We start from the raw sequence: 21,650 nt of genomic DNA on the forward strand, positions 1-21,650 counted from the left end.
GAAGTGTTTCATTAATTCTCACGTATTACTTTTCATTTAAGACTGATGTATGTTGTTTCACAATAATGATGTAAATGGTAAATGGTTGGCATTTATATAGCGCCTTTATCCAAAGCGCTGTACAATTGATGCTTCTCATTCACCCATTCATACACACACTCACACACCGACGGCGATTGGCTGCCATGCAAGGCGCCGACCAGCTCATCAGGAGCATTTGGGGGTTAGGTGTCTTGCTCAGGGACACTTCGACACAGCCCAGGCAGGGGATCGAACCGGCAACCCTCCGACTGCCAGACGACTGCTCTTACTGCCTGAGCCATGTCACCCCCATACCCATGTACCCAGACAGACCGTGCACGAGCAGCATGCATGCTTTGGTCATTACATTACATTAATGGCATTTGGCAGACAATCTTATCCAGAGTGACGTACAACAAAGTGCATACCCATAACCAGGGATTAGTGCGATGAAAGACCCTAGAGGGAAGGACAATTTCAACTGCTACCTGCGCAACAAAGATAAGGACCAGGGCCTATTTGATCATCATTTTTTTAATTTTTACCGCAACATGCAAATGTATGAACAAACCCCTTAACTAGCCAAACACTGCTTAGCTAGCCAAACTAAAACATCCTGATACACAGAAAGTAAATCACAGAAAGACAACAATTAAGGTTCACAGGGAGGTAGGGAGGGATGGGGAGAGGTGCTGCTTGAAGAGGTGCATCTTCAGTTTGTGCTTGAAGGTGGGAAGAGATTCTACAGTTCTAACCTCAACGGGGAGTTCGTTCCACCACCGTGGAGCCAGAACAGACAGTAGTCGTGAGCGTGAGGTGGAAGTTCGGAGAGCGGGAGGTGCCAAGCGGCCTGTGGAGGCTGAACGAAGAGGTCTGGCAGGGGTGTAGGGTCTGATGATTTTTTGGAGGTAAGCTGGGGAAGACCCCTTCACTGCTTGGAAGGCTAGCACCAATGTTTTAAATTTGATGCGAGCCATGACAGGCAGCCAGTGGAGGGAAGTAAGTAGGGGGGTGACATGTGAGTATTTGGGAAGGTTGAAGACCAGACAAGCTGCTGCATTCTGGATAAGTTGGAGGGGTCTGATGGCGGACGCTGGGAGGCCAGCCAAGAGGGAGTTGCAGTTGTCCAGGCGGCAGAGAGATCTAGAAGAATGAGGACAGAGGAGAGGGAGGCTGCTCGTGTGGCATGGAGTGACTCACTGACAGAGAGGAGCACGGTCTCTGTCGAGTGGCCCGATTTGAAGCCAGACTGATGGGGGTCTAGCAGGTTGTTGTTAGAAAAGAAAGAAGAAAGTTGACGAGAAGCGGCTCGTTCTATGGTTTTAGATAGAAAAGGAAGAAGAGATACCGAGCGGTAGTTCTGGATGATGGAGGGATCCAGAGTAGGCTTTTTTAGTAGAGGTGTGATGTGGGCCCTCTTGGAGGATGCTGGAAAACAGCCAGAAGACAGGGAGGAGTTGACAAGAATGTCAGGGTCAAACTGGGTAATATCCTGACCTTGTCCGATGTACGACCTCTCTCAAAATACTGAGCTAATGCAGACAAAAAGGGGGAAGTTGGTCAAGGCTGTTGTCGAGAAAGATCTTGAAATAGAGACAGACCTCTTTTTGAACTTCTGCCTCTGTGAATCAGCAATAAGCCTAGGGGAATGGGTGGTGTCATGGATAACGGCAATACTACCTCACTTAGGATGGATCTTGGGGATTGGAGCCCTCCTCATATTCTCTCTCATCAACCTGTGTCTAAGAAGGGCCATATTAACCAAACCTGTCTCTGCTTTGAAAGTGACCCCATACCAAAAGTGTGTGCTGCAGCTGAAGGCTCAGCTACACCAGGCCGTGCTCTGAGCGGAGCGGGGGGAAACCTTGTGGCCTAAACCACAACAGACAGGGGAAGTGAAATTCATGAGCAAGGCCCTTAACCCTGCATTGCCCCAGGGGAAGATTGTCTCCTGCTTAGTCTAATCAACTGTACATTGCTCTGGATAAGAGCCTCTGCCAAAGTGAGTCCAGTGTGTCCTAGAGGTCCAGTGAGTGACAGAGTGTTCCAGAGTGTTCCAGTGTGTTCCAGTGTGTTCCAGTGTGTTCCTGAATGACAGTGTGTTCCAGAGTGTTCCAGTGTGTTCCAGAGTGTTCCTGAATGACAGTGTGTTCCAGAGTGTTCCAGTGTGTTCCAGAGTGACAGTGTGTTCCAGAGTGTTTCAGAGTGACAGTAACTGCAGACGCCTCCTGGTGAACCTGCTGGAGTTGGACGTCTCTAGTGAAGCCTGTCTCATGAAGAAAGACAGTCTCTAGTGAAGCCTGTCTCATCCAGGAAAGACAGTCTCTAGTGAAGCCTGTCTCATGCAGAAAGACAGTCTCTCGTGAAGCCTGTCTCATCCAGGAAAGACAGTCCCGAGTGAAGCCTGTCTCATCCAGGAAAGACAGTCCCTAGTGAAGCCTGTCTTCCAGAAAGACGGTCTCTAGTGAAGCCTGTCTCTTCCAGAATGACAGTCTCTAGTGAAGCCTGTCTCATCCAGGAAAGACAGTCCCTAGTGAAGCCTGTCTCATCCAGAATGACAGTCTCTAGTGTAGCCTGTCTCATCCAGAAAGATAGTCCCACGGTGGTTTTGTACATAATCCACCAAGGCTCATGTACAAATGTACTTCACACTGAATGAATCAGCTGGAATATTTCAAAGAACCTCTGTACCTCTGTTCCATGGATTGGTATGATTTGGTCATTTAAATTGAGATTCAATGGAGGTGCTTCTATGTTATACAGTTGAAGTAATGTTAGTCAATCATAACCGATAAAGGCGGTGTCAAACACTGTTCTTAGAATTGTGATAGAGTTATCAAATCCCCCTACTTTGTGCTTGTTTGCATACATGTTTTGTTTGGTTTGGCTTTGTTTCCCTGCAAGTTAGTCTTGATTACGATTTGAATCGTTAGAACTTGCAAAATCCTGCCTAAATCAGTTACTCACGAACACATAAATACACACATCATGCCTTATTTTTGTATCATAATCAAGCACATGAGCGCACCCAACAATGGGAGAGTGTTCTGCTCTATCTCCGCACGTATGCCTATATGATGTAAGCTGTGGCAGAGCACTCAGCCCTGTGTGTGTGTATGTGTGTGTGTGCACTCACCCCTCCCTGGTTATCTGTCACATGCACATTTTATTCTTTTAAGCAGTTTTCTAACTATATATGCATTGGACATATCTGGATGCATATATCCTAGGTTACATTATATTTTTCTCCCACATCATGAATATGTGTTTTTATAATGTGTTTTTTTTTCAATTGCATTAACATTTAATTTTGCTTTGATCACTGAACGAAATAATTCCGGGTTCTTGTCTTTTTTGGGTGCTTTTCCTGCGCTAGAAAGCAGAATGACTTACGATGCACTTTATAAGTCTGATATGGGCGTTTGTCAAAAAGATAACCCAAGTCAAGGAAACCATTACAAAGCTGTGAATCCTGTTACCAGCCCATCCCCATGACTACCAATGAATACCAGCCCTGTGAGAAACTCTGCATGTTCTACTGATGGAGGTAAGTACAGCTGACTGCACCGTCAATAGACTGGGAGCAAATGAGGTTAACGTTGGGTGTAAGATTTACAAATGACCACAAGAGGGCAGCATAAGCCACTTTATTATGGACTTGCGCGTCCTGGCTTTGGTAAAGAGGCTTTTTCTAATAATTTGCACTCCAGATTCAATTTACAATCTCGTCATGCTTGACTCTAACCCAATTGCGCTGTTTTTGTCCTGTTTGCGGGATATATTACATTTACATTTATATAATTGATTGGACTAAGCAGGGGACAACCCTCCTTGCTCAAAATGGCCTTTCTCAATTTCTCACTACGCTACAGGCCGCCCTGTATAAGCTACAATTATGTAAGTCAGATTTTCTAATCGCATGTGTCGGATCGATAAATGACACCACAGACACCACTGTCGGCGGCATTAAAATGGTCCAAATGTCGCCTTAAAACGGGACGCATTATTAAAGACTATCTCGACGATCTAAAAACAGGACTATTTAGGAACTGAAATCGAGCAAACCATAAACAAAACAATTAAGAAAAGTATATCATGTAATGTAATATAATGTAATGTAACTTTCGACGGTGCTCTCCAAATGTATAGGAAGAGAAGAGTAAAATGTTATTTTTTCAGAGCTGGTTGGGACCGGCCAGGAATGGGCTTTGTCCATAACCATGCTGAAACATACATTCGTGAGAAGGTTGCATGCAGGGCATACGTTCTGGTACGGATCCAAAAGCTATCACAAAATGCATGGTTTTACGCAGCGGTTTAGCCTTTAACAAGAAACTGCCCCGCCTTAGATAATTAAACATTTTTAAAAAGAAAAATAAGAAATAAGAAATCCGACTGCGTCGCAAGGTGACGTCGAGCATTTGCCGGTTTAAAATAACAATGCGCAGTTTGTCATTCGATCGTTATCAAATTGGACCAACATATTTTTCATGATGGCGTTTGCCGTCGAAAGGTAATCTCCACACATGCAAAAACAATGGCTAAAACCAAGACTAAACACTGGCTGCGATTTTATGTGTGAACATTTAATGGGAAAGGAAACACCTGATCAACATACAACAACACCTGTCAGTCATTTGTTTCTGCGAAGCTGAAATCAGGAGCCGCAACACAAACAGTTGTTTCTGTAAAATGGCAAAACATATACATGTAATGTAAATGGCATGTGTAACAGAGTTTAAAATGTAGGTTATTTTTATGTGAATTTTACTTGAATTGAGCAGTATGTGAATTTTACTTGAATTGAGCAGTATTTGTTGTTTTGGAGCCCTCTTGTGGAGTTTTGGTTCACTGCACTTTGATTAATATCACGCTTTTTGTCCCTCTTGTGTTGCCATATCCCTGCAGCAGATTCAAGTCTCTCTGCTGAGGGTAAGTTGTTACTGAAACACAGCTGTCTTTATTTTACCAGTCCTTGTTGAATATAGCTCATTTAAGTTGTAATGTGTAGTGCATAATGTTTAACATCATTTTTACTATGATATTTGTGTTAGTTTTGACCGATGGCAATGGATATTTTCATTTTTTCATTTCACGTTAGGCGTTCTAGAATGGCTAGCTGCCATTCCATGCGTTCTATTCCATGCGTGTCATGACTCATACGAAACTGTTGAAGACTAGTTTCTTTCGGAGGAAAATGAATTTATTATTTTATTTTGCACGTCTAGGTTTGCCAGTGCAGTGACCATTTAAGAAGACACTTATGTGTTTTGTTTGTCTTCTTCAGGTATGTGGTTCCATATCATTTGCAGATGTGTGCTAAGATTGTTTTAGCTAGTGACTGCCTGAGCACTGTCGCATTTCATGCTGTGTCCAGTAGGTGGTGCCGATTTACAACTTAAGTCATGTTTTAATTTTGTTTTCATTTCATGTATTTTGTCCTTTTGATATAGGAGATATGTATTTTATGTAAATGTTGCAAAAAGAGAGCAGATTCAAGTCTCTGCTGCAGGTTTGCCAGTGCAGTGGCCATTTAAGACATTTATGTGTTTTGTTTGTCTTCAGAAAATAAACGGTCAAAAAGGCAGTTCCTGAATCTCCTGTCTCTGACTGATTGACTTCTGTTACACAAGGAATATTTTTATTTATTTATTTTTAATCTTAAATCCGAATGCCTTAAGTAGGGCAGATCGTGCCACAAACTCACACGGGGCATGTGGATTTTGTGTAGTTGCATTTGTGCAAGAATGATGTGTTTGTTTTCAGTTATGTGCTGTATTTGAGCAGCTCACTTCTTGCGTGAGTGGCAGGATCTTTTGAAAACATCATTGAGTAATTAACAAATTTGCGTTTTAGCACCATACAAGTATATGATTTTTTCACCAAATATTTTTGGTGGAAAACGCCACAGACTCCAAATATACTTTATTTAAATCACTGTCTTGAAGGTAATGAGATGGTTTTGACATAATCTACAATGAGTGCCACTGTTACAGCCTACTCCACCACTGGGGTGAGTCGTAACACCAGCTGGGAATGGATGGAACAGGAACAGAAGATTAGCATGAATCAGACCCACACTCTTACATTCACACAGTAACTTGTGTATAGGCCTGAATTAAACATGAAAAGTAAAAACTTGTTCTTAAACATGAAATGTAAAATGCCCTATTTCTAACATCATTTGAAAACAAAATAGGTTTTTAGTCTTTCTAGTCTTTAAACTTAAAACTGCTTTATTTCTAATAATCTATTTCCAAAGCAATATACTGTAACTGTGTGTGTGTGTGTGTGTGTGCATGAATTACTTTTTTTGTGTGTGTGTGTGTGTGTGTGTGTGTGTGTGTGCATGCATGTATTACTTTTTTGTGTGTGTGTGTGAGTGTGTGTATATGTGTGCGTGTGTGAGTGTGAGTGTGCGTGTGAGTGTGTACATGTACAAGTTTGAATGTATATAGGCTAGATATCAGAATCCCAAGACTTTGGAAGGGACCGAGCAAATTTTCTTAGTGATATGTCGGTCACAGTTGTCACGCTTTGCATCCTAGTTAGGGAGCAAAGCGTGGTTTAAAAATCTACGTTTTTAGTACGGGAAAATATAGATAAACCATCACGCCCGCTGAAGCGCGGTGAGAGCGTTAAAGAGCCTGCTCTTCAGTCACTCGAGCGCCAGCGCATCACGCGCACTAACTTGGGATTTTTTATTTCTTTCTGTGATGTGCATTGGCATCGCCACTCTCTCTCTCTCTCTCTCTCTCACACACACACACACACACACACACACTGTGATATGATTTGTATATGAGCATTGGAGCCGACGGTTCTTCTGCCGGAATGCCAGTGCGACAGGAATTGGCATAGCAGGGTCAATTCCTTTGTTTTTGCTTTACAATGAAGACAAGTTTGAGGTCATGTACCTGAGATGACAGATCTGAATTTCAGCTTTTGTTTCCTTTTGTTGAGGGCTTAGTTCACTCCACAGCTTTGGGCCTCTAAAGGAAAGATTATACTGGTGTCTTGATGTTTGTGAGCGCGATAGGAGTAGATTATTGTTGCTGTGTCTCTTTTGATGTGAATGGACATTGGAGGTGGAAATAAATAGATTCTGAAGGGTGTCTGGAAGTTCATGTTTTCTATACATGAATTTGTGGATGAATATGCATATCTGGTATGTGTTCACTTTTTCAATCGGCAATATGTTATATTTTTTAAAAAGGGGGGCGGATGGTGCATATCTATTTGAGTGGGAGATAAACCTTAAGTATTTCTTCTGTACTGTACGTAGTTTATTAAGATATGTAGGATAGGTCGCTGCCCAGATAATGTTACAGTAATTAATGAAAGGGAACAGGAAGCTATAATATAGAGTAAGATGAGCTGAAGAGTGAACTAAGGGACAAACTTTCCTCAATATGCCCAGCATCCTTGAAGATCTTTTGGTGACTAGGTCAATGTGATTAGACCACTTGAGATCACTATCAATAATGATGCCTAAGAATTTAGTATGCTGGACTAGATTGATTTCAGCATTATTTATGAGAATTTTGGCCTTTTGGGTAGTGTTTATTTATGTTACGAAAGATCATGAAGTTGCACTTCTTCACATTGTTTGTTTCGTTGGAACCATTGCGCTACAATAGATAGTTCATTATTAACAATTCTGATCAGGGAGTGAAAATCATCGTGGGAAGCTATGAGATTTGTGTCATCCGCGAACAGAACTGGAAGGAGATTTGTACATGACATGGCCATATCGTTTATATAGATTAAAAATAATAAAGGACCCAGGACCAACCAAACCAAACCAAACCAAACCAGCTGCTCTCAAACACAGGCATTCCACTCCTGTCTCAGTAGGGGGCGCCATATCTCTACCAGAGGACAAGGGCATTAGGATAATCAGCAATGTGTACAATGCTTTTTGACATACTGTAATCATTACATTGTGAAGAGCAGTATTAAACATCATGTCAAATAATTATTATGACTATAACACAGCTGATGCATACGCTTTTGACTGGTACTCACTTGTGCGATTGAAACAGTTTCGACTCCCGCTTCGCCCACGGCTACGCCTCTGCCTGCCGTCCGTCTGTTCATCTGCCTCGCTGACAGCTCTCCTGCTACCGGACCTTCCTGCACGTCTACCGACTACGAGTTTGCCTCTTCCCTCGGCACCGTGCTTTTTGTTCGTTTACTTTTTGTTTGGCTGGATCTACGTGTATGGACTTTGCTTGTGTTGACTACGCTCCTGGGATTCGTCCCGAATAAAGCCCTGAGGGGTCTTTATATTACTATTGTTTCTGAGTCGTGCATTTTGGGTCCAACCCCCACGCACCCGTCTCAGAACAATTTCGCCACAATGGACCCTGCTGACTCTACTGCCATGTTCTACGCCCTCCAGGAACAAGGAGCCATCGTCCGGCAGCATTCACAAGGAATCTCCGAACTTCACCTGGAGATTTGTGAACTGTGTGCGGAGATGAAGAGGCTCGCCGTCGCGGTCCTGCCACAACCACGGGAGGAGCCTTCCCACCCACCCACATCCCCAGCGCTCAACCCCACAGGAACCTGCCACTTCCGAGAGCCCCAACAACCCCCTCCAGAGAGGTTTGGTGGAGAACCTGAGAGGTGCAAGGCTTTCCTTCTACAATGTGACTTCGTGTTCAAGCAACAGCCCCAGACCTACAACAGGGACGACCGTCGGATTGGCTACGTGATGGGGCTACTCAAGGGGAGGGCGTTGGACTGGGCTACGGCGGTGTGGTCCGGGGATTCATTCCCTCCTCTTTACCCAGTCTTCGCCGATGAGATTCGGAAGGTCTTCCAACACGCATCCAGCGACCAGGAGCCATCCCAGAGACTGATTGCTCTGCGCCAGGGACGGAAGACCGCGGCAGACCACTCCATTGACTTCCGCACCCTCGCGGCGGCTACTAGCTGGAACGATGCGGCGTTGGCGAATCTCTTCCTGGCCAGCCTGAGTGAGACGCTCCAGGACGAGTTGACGCGACTGGACCCCATCACCCAGTTTGACCAGCTCGTACGCACCACGATCCGCCTGGACAACCGTGCCAGACAACGTCGGTCGGAGAGACCGATCCTTCCTGGCAACCATTACCCCAGGCAGGGGCCAAGTCCTCGACTGGAGGAGCAGCAGTCTGAGGGATCCGAACCCATGGACCTGTCCCGGGCCGGTACGAGGATCTCTACCGAGGAACGAGCACGCCGCAGAACCACCGATTTGTGCTTCTACTGTGGGAGGCTGGGTCACACCCAGGCTCGGTGCTCCTTCAAGACCAGGAGACCTGTGGAAGTAAGAGCTGTCGACAGAAATGAGGGGTCTGACAGAGACAACCATCGTCCCACGCTCACGGCTCTGTTAATTCTGCCCGACAGAACAACCCGGATTAACGCGTTGGTGGATTCTGGAGCGGACGCCAACCTCATCGACGAAGTGTTGGTGTCTGAACTGAACATCCCCACCCTCCCTCTACCCCACCCTGAGAACGCGCGGTCACTGGATGGAAGGACTTTCTGCCGCATGACGCACATCACTATTCCCTTACAACTGATCATTTCTGGGAACCATTGGGAGATGATCCAGTTCCGCGTCATCCAGTCCCCTAATGACCAACTCATCTTGGGATTACCCTGGCTCCAGAAACACAACCCCACGATCAACTGGAGTTCTAACCAAGTGCAAGCATGGGATCCTAAGTGCCATCTGTCCTGCTTGCGTTCCGCCCCACCACCAGCAGAGGGAGTGCCAGCTCTACCACAGACTCCCAAACCCTCCCTGGAGAGGGTCCCCTCTCCTTACCATGACCTAGGCACAGTGTTCTCTAAGACACAAGCTCAGTCTTTGCCGCCTCATCGACCCTACGACTGTGCCATCGAGCTCCTTCCTGGTTCGTCACTTCCCTCAAGTCGCCTATACAACGTCTCCAGACCAGAGAGGGAGGCAATGGAGAAATACATCCGTAACTGCCTGGCTAATGGACTAATTCGCCCTTCTTCCTCTCCCGTCGGTGCGGGATTCTTCTTCGTTCAGAAGAAAGATGGCTCCCTACGCCCGTGCATCGACTACAGGGAGCTGAACAACATCACGGTGAGGAACAAGTATCCTCTGCCCCTGATGGACTCCGCGTTCCACCCACTTCACGAGGCCACCATCTTCACCAAGTTGGATCTCCGCAACGCTTACCACCTGGTCCGTATCCGTGAGGGCGATGAATGGAAGACTGCCTTCAACACCTCTCTCGGACACTTTGAATACCTGATCATGCCATTCGGCCTCACCAATGCTCCTGCTGTCTTCCAGGCCCTGGTTAATGACGTTCTTCGGGACTTGTTGGGCCGCTATGTGTTTGTCTACCTGGATGACATCTTAATTTACTCCAATAATGCCAAGGATCATGAGAACCACGTCAGGCAAGTGCTACAGAGACTTCTAGAGAACAGATTGTTCATCAAGGCGGAGAAGTGCGTCTTCCACTCTGACACAGTTGAGTTCCTTGGATTTATCCTTGAGAGGGGACGGATCAGGGCGGATCCCAAGAAGATTCTGGCGGTCACCGACTGGCCCACACCCAGTTGGGATTCGCCAACTTCTACCGAAGGTTCATCCGATCCTATAGCCAAGTGGTCTCCCCTCTAACCAAGCTCACGTCCCCTGTGGTGCCATTCCGGTGGAGCCCCGAAGCTGAGACGGCCTTCACCAAGGTCAAGAGACTGTTCTCTTCCGCTCCCATCCTGGTTCACCCCGACCCCACCCGCCAGTTTGTGGTTGAGACGGATGCTTCCGACTCGGGGGTGGGAGCTGTGCTCTCTCAGGTGGCGGCCGCAGACAACCGACTACACCCCTGCGCTTTCTTCTCCAAGAAGCTGTCCCCGGCGGAGAGGAATTATGATGTCGGGAATCGCGAACTGCTGGCAGTCAAACTGGTGTTGGAGGAGTGGAGACATTGGCTGGAGGGGTCCGAGAAGCCGTTCATCGTTTGGACCGACCACAAGAACCTGGCATACCTCCAGACGGCCAAGAGGCTGAACTCCCGACAGGCCAGATGGGCACTGTTCTTCGGGAGGTTCAACTTCTCACTCACCTACCGCCCGGGTTCTAAGAACGTCAAGCCTGACGCCCTTTCTCGCCAATTTAACACCTGTCCTGAGCGTGAGGTTCCTGAGAACATCCTTCCGGCCTCCTGCACCGTGGGGTCCGTCACCTGGAAGATCGAGTCGGTGATCCAGAGGGCTCTACGGGAGGAACCCGATCCTAGGCCCAACCCCGGATTACGCCTATACGTTCCCGCAGCCGCTCGGACACAGGTGCTGCAATGGGCCCATTCATCCCTCCTTTCCTGCCACCCCGGCTTTACCCGCACCTTGGCGGTGCTGAAGAGGAGATTCTGGTGGAGCTCCATGATCCCTGACACCAGGCGCTTCATCAAGGCATGTACCACCTGTGCCAGAAGCAAGGCCTCCCACCAAGCCCCTGCTGGTCTAATCCAACCTCTGCCTGTGCCCAGCCGACCCTGGAGCCACATCGGCGTGGACTTCGTTACCGGACTTCCCCCTTCCGAAGGTAACACCACCATCCTCACTGTGGTGGACCGATTCAGATTCAGATCCACTTCATCCCCCTGCCTGGGTTACCCAGTGCCCAAGAGACTGCGGATGTACTGATCAAGGAAGTGTTCCGCATCCATGGAATCCCCTCAGACATTGTATCCGACCGGGGCCCACAATTCATTTCTCAAGTGTGGAAAGCTTTCTGCCTGGCCCTCGGTGCCACAGCCAGCCTCTCATCCGGCTACCACCCTCAATCCAATGGGCAGACCGAGAGGGCCAACCAGGATTTGGGAGCCGCGCTACGTTGTGTCTCTGCCCAGAATCCGGCTTCATGGAGCAAGATGCTCACCTGGGTTGAGTATGCGCACAACACCCTTCCATGCGCCGCCACCGGAAAGTCTCCCTGGGCTACCAACCTCCACTGTTCCCTGACCAAGAAGCCGAGATCGCTGTTCCCTCCCTCGCCATCCACATGAAACGGTGCGCCAAAGTGTGGAGGGGTACCAAGGCCGCGCTGCTAAGCATGGCAGACCGTAATCGGCGTTTTGCTGATCGCCACCGCACTCCAGCTCCGGCCTACAAACCAGGTGACTCCATCTGGCTGTCCACTAAGGACATTCCCCTCCAAGCCACTTCCCACAAACTGCAACCCCGCTTTATTGGTCCCTTTAAGATCCACAGTATCATCAACCCTTCCTCTGTTAAACTGTCACTCCCTGCTTCCCTTAAGATTCACCCCACATTCCATGTCTCTTGTATTAAGCCTGTATCCTCACACCCTATATGTCCCCCGGATCCCCCACCACCTCCCCCCCGCATTATTGACAACCACCCTGCATTTACTGTTAACAAACTCTTGAACATTCGTAAGAGGGGCCGTGGGGTTCAATACTTGGTTGACTGGGAGGGCTATGGCCCTGAGGAGCGTTCCTGGGTCGCTCCCAGTCTCATTCCGGACAAATCGCTCATCAGAGACTTCCATCGTGACCACCCTGATAAATTCCAAGGACCGCCAGGAGTCGGTCGTTAAGGGGGGGGTCCTGTCATGTTTCAGGTCTGTCTCGCCATGTTTTATGTTTATTCATTTTGTCTTAGTCTTGTATTGTCTTATCATGTATTATCATGTTAGTCTAGGTTCGTCATATTGTTTAGTTATGTTTCGTTACGATTTATTTTCTTGTCATGTTTAGTTATGTCTCGTTACGATTTATTTTCTTGTCATGTCTAGTTATGTTTTCGTACGATTATATTACCTGGTTATGTTGAGTGGTTATCGTCTTAGTTTCGCTTTGTGTTATGTTTTGATGCATGTTTATTGTTACGTTAACTGGTCGTTGTTTATGCATACACTTTTACATGTTTTTCCGCAAACCTTACGTTCCGCCTTTTCTCTCTCTCTTTCTGTCATTCACTCCCTAATTGTTTCCATTTGTCTATTTACTAAAACTACTAACGCTAGATCAGGATTGGGTAGAAACTAACAAACTAATCATGTGTTCATGTTACCTTACGTTTCTCGTGCATGTCATTTTCTAATTTACTAATGCTAGGGCAGGATAGGTTTATTACTAACGATTACTAATCTCCTTGTTAAACTTGTCATCCATCGCACCTGTTTTTGACTACGTTCCTGGGATTCGTCCCGAATAAAGCCCTGAGGGGTCTTTATATTACTATTGTCGTGCATTTTGGGTCCAACCCCCACGCACCCGTCTCACAGTAATCCTCATTCTCCCATGCAAAGTTACAGCAACCAAACTTATAAGTTGCTCTGGGTGAAACAATCTAATAAAAGTAATGTAAGCAGAGGTATAGTGGAGGGTAAACGCATGCAAACGCAGTTTGTCAATCTCTTTAAGAAACGAGTTTACGCACCTCTCCTGGAACGTTAACGCATTTTGCTTGCAATGTAGTATGCTACTCTTTCTATTCCCTTTTGCGCGTCTGGCCACTAGTGATGGGCACGAACGAATCTTTTTGAACTAATCTTTCAAATGAACGAACTGAGTCTTGTCTCTTCCGTCAGAGCCGTTCGTTTGGCTCTCTGAGCGCCGTTTTAAGTCTCTACTGTAAATCCATGACATTGTTGCGAGCAAAGTAAACAAACCTAGGTTAACTAGCCTCAGAAATGGATAAATAGATATAAACCTTTAATGAAAAGATAACTATCCCTTTAAACCATAAATGGATAGACTTGTGACATGTCAATTAGATGTGTAGCTTAGTGATGGTTAAAATGGTGTATTATCTCTCTATTATTTGTTAGTTTCTTACAAAACACCTCTTATTTCGGCCGGCGCAGCCGGGCTCAGTTAGGGAGGAGTTGAGCGTCTCCTCTGCTCAGCTGCGCTGGGTGCTGCCGGAAGGTGACCAAGTAAAGCAGAGTGAGCTCGGTGGAGGGGGGCAAAGGGGGAGGAGGAAGTTACACAGCAGTGACAAGGCTGCTGAAAATAGTACAAAGGGGCGGAAAACAGATAATATAGTATCGGATAAATAAGGAGTTTTTTGAACAATAAATCGTGCAAAGCTGCTCTACTGGAGCCCAATAGAACTACTTGAACGACCTCCGATTGTAGGCCTACTGCACAAATGTCTTGTCATGCTCTCACTGCACACACATTGGCACACATATTGTACAAAACATTGTGCGCACATCACACACACAACGATAACGATAGTAGAGACAACATCTCTGTTGAAGCTACTGTCTAGGTAACCAGCATTAAACCAGGCAACGTTACAAAACTAACATGACTTAACCACCAAACTAGCCAGCTAGCTCAACACAAAACTAACATGACAAAACTAACATGACTTAACCACAAATCTAGCCAGCTAGCTCAACACAAAAATAACATGACTAACATGACTTAGCCACAAATCAAGCCAGCTAGCTCAACACAAAAATAACATGACTAACATGACTTAACCACAAATCTAGCCAGCTAGCTCAACACAAAAATAACATGACTAACATGACTTAGCCACAAATCAAGCCAGCTAGCTCAACACAAAAATAACATGACTAACATGACTTAACCACAAATCTAGCCAGCTAGCTCAACACAAAAATAACATGACTAACATGACTTAACCACAAATCTAGCCAGCTAGCTCAATTTAATTTAACGTCTGATTCAAGCTCAATCTGGCAGCCGGTGGTTCGCTCCAGTTTGCGTCTCTTTCTCTGGGGAGGGCGGTCGTATCCCAACCACAGTTCAGGGAATGGGTTTTCTTTGGTTGGCTTTTTATCAACAAAGTGATGGGAACAAACGAAGACGCTTTTTGGTGGTTTCTTCACCGTTTGCCGTTTTGTGGCCGGTCTATGAACAACACATTCTCTATCCAACCGGAAGTTAAATACCCACCTCCCACACAAAAAACAAACATGGCAGCGCCCTAGGTTTGGGCGCGTAAACTCGTCTACAGCTGTACGCGTGTTGGCAGTGATCGGGAGGTTACCATGCCGACCAAGTCACGTGACTGCAGGGAAAAAAAACCTGAAATAAATCTGAAACAGAAGCAGATATCGGCAGAGAAGAGATTTGAGTTGGTGAACAGTTGTTAACTTCGAGTATATTGAAAGAGATAAGTACCTAGACTATAAATAGGTTCGAGAACACGACGGGCCTGCGGTTATTGATGTTTTTGGTGTTGCGGCTAATTGTGGTTGTTTAACGCTGAAAATGTTGCTATAGTTAAGATCTCACATATTACAGCCAAGAAATAGCCGGTCTTGGAGGTTTAGAATCGTATAGCTGGTTTACCGGCTGTGGGGTTTTGAGCCACCTCGTAGCAAGGCAGCTAGCTTGGCTACTTTGCTAGCTAGCTACGTTGTTCATATCAGCGCTGGCTAGCTAGTGAAAGAGTAAAGTTACTAAGCTTTTGAAGATTTGAGCACTTGTTGTACACCGATTTGGACGGCTGTACTACTGCAGTCTACGGATTCAAGATGAGGGCCACCCATAGGATTACCCATTGGATCAAGACTTCATCGAACTTCATTGATAGAGACTTCAGCACCCCAACTAGAACTGTGGGGTAACAGGAACAGCTACTGGAGAATTAAGGTTGGAACATTCGCTCTAGTTTTCTGAAGCCACGGATAGTGGGGAAATGGAGACACCTGCTGGACGAATAAAGGTGGAACATTTTAGTTTATGTTCTCTGCAGTTTGCAATGGAGACAGATTTGAACATTCAATTGAATACCAGTAAACAAAGACTGGATTTAGTTTAGGTTGATTTGTGATGGGAACTTGCGAAGTATTTTCTTTTCTTACTGAATTGTGAATACAGTGATAAGAGTGTTTTGTTTTTTTTCTTAAATAGTCAACTGGATTGTGGTCTAGAAAAAAAATAACCGTTAGGATTAAAGCAAACGCTTCTAGATTGAAAATAGGCCTAAAACTTGATAATTAAAATAATTCTAAAATATTGTTGAACCCAAAATTAGGGTTTAACCTAAATAGATTTGAACCTAATCTAGGATTTCAAAATCATAGATAAAACTCTCATAGAGAGAATTTAAATAGAGAAACCCTAGGGATTAAAATAATCTAATTTAAGATTTATAGGGAACACTTTTTATTTTATTTGTGTTGTGTGTGTTTGTATGTTGATGCCAATTCTTGACAATAAGTTCAATATAAAAACCAGCCGGCAGTTCAAATTCACCCCTCGTGTTGTGGTCTCTTTATTGGGTATCTTACTTACTGCTCCTTTAGAGCCTAGTTATGCTGTTCCTTAACCTTTTGCATAGCATAGGTGTTACACTAGCTACATAAGTGCCACAAACACTTAGTTCTTGAGGACACACGTTTGACCAGTAAAGGAATAGCATCCAGATGAATGCAAGTCTGGGTTTACTGGGTTTACCCCCCCGCTCATATCCTAATTGCACTACATGACGAGGCAACTTCAGATGTCTTGACAGGTGATCTACATCAACATACCTACCCATTATTTGAAAAAAATGTGAACAGTGGCACAAATTCAGCTCATGTGACACATACTATGACAACTTAATTTAGTTAGTTTAGTTACTGTGTTTGACTAAATGCACAAGTTCACACAGACGCTCAAGCTTAACACAAATGCATTATAAACATGATAGAAAATCGTGGCAAAGTCATGTTTGACTCGATGTTATCCGTGCTGTTTCTGTAAGGAAAGCACTGTACATAGATAGATACAACGCTGGGTGCATAGGATGGGAATTGCAGTTTAAAAGCTATTTCAGTGTATGGTATTATTATTATTATTATTATTATTATTATTAATATTAGTATTATTGTTATTATTGTTATTATTAATAATAACAATAATAATTAATTTGTTGTTGCGAAAACACAAACAAACATTTTTTACATTTTTCTCCCATGCTGTCTCGGCCTGCAATCCACAGCTAAGATGAGCTGGGGCTTACCCACCTTTTTATTCCCCACTACAGCCCTGAATGTGATGTCTGAACAGCCCCGTTCAGATTAACATTCATTCTGCCCGAGGAACCAAGCAAGTTAAGCAGCAGAACAGAACACAACATTTTACACATAATTAAAACAAAGTTTACACAACACACACTTTCTCATTAAGTATGATATTATATGATATAATTATAAATCATAATTACAAGTACAATCACATACGGTGTAAAAATTTAGTCACGTAACCACCTCAAATTCATCCAGTTATAAATCATTTCTGATGTTTGGATATTACATGACAAAGGATATAAGAACAAATATGCAAGAATGAACATCATTGGGGCCAGTGAGGAACATAATGTGGGGCGGATGTTGAATTAACGTCTGCATAATGTTTGACCAAGACATGTTGGTGTTTCAGAGTTAAGATACAGTACTGCATCTTAACTAGACCCTAGACTTTATTTTATATATACTTATTTTTTTGTGTGTGTTCGTATAAAATAACTAATTTGAGATTTCAAATATTCATTTTCCAAAAGATTTAATGGGACAATTTTGTATTTAATTAGAAAAAGTAACATATTACTGGAAGAAATTGACTACTTTTTACATAAAAACTTGATCAAGGCTGTCTGAGATCAGAAGTAAGGAGCCAACCAAAGTCTGTAGAAGAACTGTGGCAAGATCTCCAACATGCTTGGAACAACCTCCCTGCTGCTTGTCTTATAGAACTGCAGGACAGCGTTGGTTATCTCAGAGAAGTGATGCAATTTTAACGCCGAAGGGTGGTCACAGAAAATATTGATTTGATTCAGTTTTTAATTATTCTGCCAAATGACTCAAAAGTAATGTAAAATGTATAGTACGTTTATTTAGGAACTTTCATTGAACTTTCATTGAATTATTACAGAATCTTATCTGTACAGAATGTTATACAGGTGCCTAAGACCTTTTCACAGCACTGTCTGTTTGCAGATTGTTCCAGCTATGAGGCTCAAGGCATCTGAATGATGATGTGCTATGAATGATGGGCTATGAAGAATATAGCTCCTGTAACAAAGTGCAAAGCACTCCAGTAAACCATATCTAAGGTATGTAAATTGAACTATTAATTAAGAATAGAAGACGTATGATAATGAATAAATAAATGTTTGGCTAAATATCTACATTTTAATCAACGTTGTTGGGCTACTACCAATAAGACAAACCTGAAGGATGGCAACTTATTTAAACTTTTTGATATTTTCAATTCAGCTTTTATGTATACAAGTTAACAAGGACAATTCAAAACTGCATGAAATGACTGGTGATGAAGTTGGCAGGTGAACAACGCTTCTCTTGTATAAAATACTTTGAATTCACAGGTTAAAACATGCATAATGAAATCCTAGGAGCATCAATGCAGATTCCCATGCAGATAATGTGATGGATTGCCCAAGGAGATCTCTTCTCCAAAGGAGTGGCAGAAAGTCAATTGTTAAACAGCTCCCACACACAAACCACAGGATTCCACTCTTTGACCTGAGATAACTCATTGGTCAACCTGAGTGTGCAGATTCCCAGGCAGAGGAAATGCCAGATTGCCCAAGGGCATCTCGGTTGTCCAACTCTCAAAACAAAGCGAATAGTTTTTATCGTGCCACCATGACGCAATAAACAGGCAGTGGCAAACACTCCATTGTTAAACAGGATTCCAACGTTTCTCTTATATAAAATCATTTGAATTGACAAGTTAAAACATGCATAATTAAATCCTAGGAGCATCAATGCAGATAATGTGATGTGATTGTCCAAGGAGATCTCTTCCAGCTATAAGTTTCAATGCATCTGAATGCACCCAGACCCCTCCAATAAGAGACAATGATGGGCTATGAAGGATATAGCTCCTGTAACAAAGTGCAAAGCACTCCAGTAAACCATATCTAAGGTATATCATGTAGAACCAAATTACTACCAATAAGACAAACCTAAAGGATGGCAACATGGACCATTCAGTTCACAAGGACAATTCAAAACAGAATGAAGTGGCTGGTGATGAAGTTTGCAGGAGAACAACATCTGTGATATTGAAGTTGAAACATGCTCAACCAGTTTGTAGGAAAATGCAGATTCTCATGCAGGTGATTTCACAGATGTCTTCTCCAAAGGAGTGCCAGAAAGTCCATTGGTAAACAGCTCCCACACACAAACCACAGGAATCCATTCCATGGCCTGAGATAACACATTGATCAACCTGAGTGGAGAAGGATAACTTCTGAGGGAAACTTGTATAATGCAGAAAGCAGTTTGTCTGTTTTGTTAATACTTTTGTAGAATTCTGCATGACTTTAAGGTAGTGATGGTCAGTGTAATGGTGATGAGGCACGATTGACTCTTAATTGTCCAGTGAGGTCTTTCCCAGAGGTGGGTTTAGTTTTCCCAGGGATCCCAGCTCCTGGGAGTCCATGGGGTGGGGCCTTTTGCTGGCTGCTGGCCTGGGTGGACTTGTGGCCATGAACTGATCTGCCATTTCAGTATCTTGTAGGTTTAAATAAAACTTTCAGTATTTTGTCTTGATTCTAGGCTTTTGATTGCCTTTGGAGTCTGATATGGGTGTTTGTCAAAAAAAAGATAACCCAAGTCAAGGAAGCCATTACAAATCTGTGAATCCTGTTACCAGCCCATCCCCATGACTACCAATGAATACCAGCCCTGTGTGAAACTCTGCATGTTCTACTGATGGAGGTAAGTACAGCTGACATGTAGGACTCCACCGTCACCACAAGAGGGCAGCAAGCGCCACTTTATTATGGATTTGTGAGTCCTGGCTTTGGTAAAGAGGACTCTAATAATTTGCACTCCAGATTCAATTTACAATCTCGTCATGCTCGACTCTAACCCAATTGCGCTGTTTTTGTCCTGTTTGCAGGATATATTACATTTACATTTATATAATTGATTGGACTAAGCAGGGGACAACCCTCCTTGCTCAAAAGGGCTTTTCTCAATTGCGGCTACACTGACCACCGACCTTGCGTGTCTCGCTGATGTACCTTAACCACTACGCTACAGGCCGCCCTGTATAAGCTAAAATCATGTTAGTAAGATTTTTGAATCGCATGAGCCGGATTGATAAATGACACCGCAGACACCACTGTCGGTGGCATTAGAATGGTCCAAATGTCGCTTTAAAACGGGACGCATTATTGGAGACTATCTCGACGATCTAAAAAACAGGACTATTTAGGAATTGAAATCGAGCAAACCATAAACAAAACAATAAAGAAAAGTATATGTAATTTAACTTTCGGTTAGGACGTGGACCTGAGCTGGTTGGGACCGGCCAGGAATGGGCTTTGTCCATAACCATGCTGAAACATACATTCGTGAGAAGGTTTACACCGTATGCAGGCCATACGTTCTGGTACGGATCCAAAAGCTGTCACAAAATGCATGGTTTTCCGCAGCGGTTTAGCCTGAACAAGAGACTGCCCCGCCTTAGATAATTAAACATTTTCTCAAAGAAAAATAAGAAATAAGAAATCCGACTGCGTCGCAAGGTGACGTCGAGCATTTGCCGGTTTAAAATAACAATGCGCAGTTTGTCATTCGATCGTTATCAAATTGGACCAACATATTTTTCATGATGGCGTTTGCCGTCTAAAGGTAATCTCCACACATGCAAAAACGTAAAAATATTTTTGGTGGAATACGCCACAGACTCCAAATATACTATATTTAAATCACTGTCTTGAAAGTCATGAGATGGTTTTGACATAATCTACAACGAGTGTCACTGTTACAACCTATCCCACCACTGGGGTGAGTTGTAACACCAGCTGGGAATGGATAGAACAGGAACAGAAGATTAGCATTAATCAGACCCACACTCTTACATTCACACAGTAACTTGTGTATAGGCCTGAATTAAACATGAAAAGTAAAAACTTATTCTTAAACATGAAATGTAAAATTCCCTATTTCTAACATAATTTGAAAACAAAACAGGTGTTTAGTTTTTCTAGTCTTTAAACAAAGCAGCTTTATTTCTAATAATCTATTTCCAAAGCAATATACTGTAACAGTGTGTGTGTGTGTGTGTGTGTGTGTGTGTGTGTGTGTGTGCGTGCGTGCGTGCGTGCGTGCGTGTGTGTGTGCGTGTGTGCGTGTGTATGTGTGTATGTGTGTGTGTGTGTGTGTGTGTGTGCACTTACAAGTTTGCACGTATATCGGCTATATATCAGAATCCCAAGGCTTTGGAAGGGACCGAGCGAATTGTCTTAGTGATATCTCGGTCACAGTCGTCACGCTTTGCGTCCTAGTTAGGGAGCAAAGCGTGGTTTGAAAATATCCGTTTTTCGATCAACCAACACGCCCGCTGAAGCGCGGCGAGAGCGTTAAAGAGCCTGCTCTTCAGTCGCTCGAGCGCCAGCGCATCACGCGCACTAACTTTATTATCTGTGGCGCCTCTGGGATTTTTTCTTTCTTTCTGTGATGTGCATTGGCATCGCCACTTCTCTTTCTATCTCACTCCCTCCCTCGACCCCCCCGCCCACCCCATCTCTCTCTCTCTCTCTCTCTCTCTCTCTCTCTCGCTCTCTCTCTCTCTCTCTCTCTCTCTCTCTCTCTCTCTCTCTCTCTCTCTCTCTCT

This window comes from Conger conger, chromosome 9 (assembly GCF_963514075.1).
Source record: "Conger conger chromosome 9, fConCon1.1, whole genome shotgun sequence".
NCBI lineage: Eukaryota > Metazoa > Chordata > Actinopteri > Anguilliformes > Congridae > Conger > Conger conger.